Source organism: Asparagus officinalis, chromosome 4, assembly GCF_001876935.1.
Source record: "Asparagus officinalis chromosome 4, Aspof.V1, whole genome shotgun sequence".
NCBI classification, from domain to species: domain Eukaryota; kingdom Viridiplantae; phylum Streptophyta; class Magnoliopsida; order Asparagales; family Asparagaceae; genus Asparagus; species Asparagus officinalis.
Window position 1 is genome coordinate 74,609,876 of NC_033797.1, and position 3,177 is coordinate 74,613,052.

At 36.9% G+C, this 3,177-nt stretch overlaps 1 pseudogene; it reads left to right on the forward strand.

Annotated features, from left to right (window-relative positions):
- LOC109837745 overlaps positions 1 to 754 on the forward strand; it is a 3,472-nt pseudogene extending 2,718 nt beyond the window's left edge.

A 3,177-nucleotide genomic window follows, 5' to 3' on the forward strand; every position in this document is an offset into this window, starting at 1 on the left:
TGAAGCAGATGTTTAAGAATATCGACACTGATAATAGTGGTACAATTACGTATGAAGAACTGAAGACTGGACTTTCTAGGCTCGGATCACAGCTCACTGAAGCTGAAGTCAAGCAGTTGATGGATGCAGTAAGATTTTCTTTCTTTTTCTTGTTTAAAAAGAAAACGAAAGAAGTTTGAAATTTTCTTTTGGTTTCATAGGCCGATGTGGATCAAAGCGGCACTATTGATTATGTTGAGTTCATCACAGCTACCATGCATCGGCATAAACTGGACAAAGAGGAGAACTTGATCAAGGCCTTTCGGTACTTTGACAAGGATGATAGTGGGTATGCATTTGATATATGCATTGGAATATTGTTCATGGTGTCAATGTGTAAACATTATTTTTGCATGCCTAGGTATATCACCAGAGATGAACTGAAACATGCTATGACTCAGTATGGCATGGGTGATGAAGCTACAATCAATGAAGTTCTTGATGATGTTGACACTGATCGAGTGAGCTAATTATTTGATCTTCATTGAGAAAATCAAATTCTTGTTTCTACTGCTATTATAGATTGTTGTTAATTTATTACATGGTCTTTTGACAGGATGGGAGGATTAATTATGAAGAATTTGTGGCAATGATGAGGAGAGGAAGTCATCCATGATCTTGATGGGAGTGCATGGTTTGGTACTTTTACATAATTATACAAAAACTGAACTATGTGAAAACATGCTTTTTAATAAAACCGTGAGGCTATTTCTGAGTTAGGGCTCTACCATTAACGCGATGAATTCAAGAAGGATCCATAGCAGGGGTCTCTTGGAGGGATTCAAATACTCTCCACTGCTGAAAAGTACTGAAGCAAAAAAAAAAATTATAATCATCTCATCGCGACCATCTACATTTGGCAGAGGATTGTGATTTACCCTAAATCTAAATATTAAAGTTAATGGTTATGCTCATGGGAACATATATGTATGACGGTATGTGTATATATGCATGTGTATGTTATACGTATATGTGTTGTCCGCTTGTGGGCGCACCTAATTGTGCATTTGTGTGCATGTGCATTCATGTGAGACCGCTACATGGTTGAGCAAATTTATTTACTGTCTTGCAGTTTCTTGGATGATCCTATAGGAAACTATCTTCAGTTTCTCTATCCTTAACGCGCTGTACAATAGCAATTAACTCAAAACTGCATAAATTGAGCAAGTTATCTTTGCTCTCGTTCAACTTGAAACTTTTTGTAAGGACTGTGAGTTCCAAGTTCTTTATGGCTCTACAAAAGACCTTACGCAGATCTGATGTACATTTTGCCCACAACGGTACATCTTTTGTTGTCCTTTGTTAATTGTTAATGAGGAGGGAATTCTCTCACAAAAAGACAAATTTTCTCAAAAAAAAAAAAAACATCTGTAGACAAATATTGATGTTCCTGTGAATTGGAAAGCTCACAATATCGAGGGCGAGGGAACTTACAAGATTTCTACGCCCCCGATACATCTGCTTGATCGACAAACTGTCACATATATTTCTGCTGCATCCTACAGGTGATATTCACTATAAATTCAGGATCAAACTATTGTGTTCTGATACCAATTGTTATGTACGGAAGCCAAAACCGATGTGCTTCGAGGAAACAAAACAAATGTCGAGAGAAGGCTAAACAAACCAAAGTAATGCCACAAACACAAACAACCAATTTTAACATAATTCGACAAGTTGCCTACATCCATGGGGCAAGAAAGGGATGTGGTTTTCACTAATAGATAAGAAGAGTACAAACTGAGATTACAAATCACTCGAACTCACCAATTAATCTCACCAACAAATCTCTAATTCTTTCCAAACAAAACCCTAACCATTAGCTTAGAAAATACATCTTCTCTGTGCTCCAAATATCCCCAATTCAAGCCTATCAAACCCTCAAAATCGTGTTCCTATTTATTTCAAAACTAAAACCTAAACAAAATCCAAATAGGAACTCAAACTGTGCACAAAATTAACCCGCTATAAGTCGACTTAACAGGGGTCATAAGTTAACTTAGCAGAGCGAAAAACACCAACTAGAGAACAGATCGTAAGTCGACTTATCAGTCCTGATAAGTCGACTTGACAGAGCCCAAAACAACAATTTCAGAACAGATCTTAAGTCAACTCATGCACAGACACAAGTCAACTTACCATAAGTCGACTTATGCATGTGCATGAGTCGACTTATGACACAAAATCTGGATTTTTTAGATTTCTCCATAAATCTCCACCTCGACGAAGTTTTCCTAAAACTGAGCCGACACCAATACCAACCAAACGTTCCACTTGTTGCGTCCAGTACAAAGTGAAACAAAATCACAACAACGGACTCAATCCACAACAAATCGAGACACAAATGAGAATGTAATCACTCTCCAAATATCGGTATCTACTAACCAAACCAGCTGCATCATAAATGACTGTCTACGTATCCTCTTGCTCAAGGAATCAAGCATTCACGTAGTTCACCCAACGGCCTCCAAAGGCCCTCAATCAAATAGAAGAGTTCTCAACTCTTCACCAACAAATCTGCGACGGATAGCTCTCCCAATGGCCCCAAAGTGAAACAAACCAAACACCTCCAACTTGTTAGATACTTTGTTTTGATGATGGTTTACAAACATCATTATTAGTGCTAATTGTTTATTGAGCTATATTATAGATCACATATCATTAGCACCTTATATGGAGGATTGGATGAAAAATGAGCTATAACGACATATCTAAGGAGGTGGAGGTAAAGTGATGAAGCAAAGCTTTCAAAAGCACTATATGCATGAGAAGCTTCATCAACATAAGAGCAAATATCAAGACTCAAGCCATGTACTCATATGTGAGGCATATTTACTATTTTATTTTCTCTCTAGTACTTAATATAGGCAAGAGGCTTATTGATTACATTTGAAGCTCATGAGATAACACACTTGCACATTTTCAAAACTCGTATTTTGGTACTTTTGCTAAAATGATGATTTTCACGCATACAAGGACCTTTTTGCAAAATTCCTTCTCAAACAAGTTTATCAAAATGTTTATAAAGTATTCCCTAAGTTTCACATTTTTTTGGAGTTTATTTACTATTTTTAACAGAGTCTTGAAACTTAATTTCAAAATCGATTCAGGCTGATAACCTGTTATCAGTCGACTGGC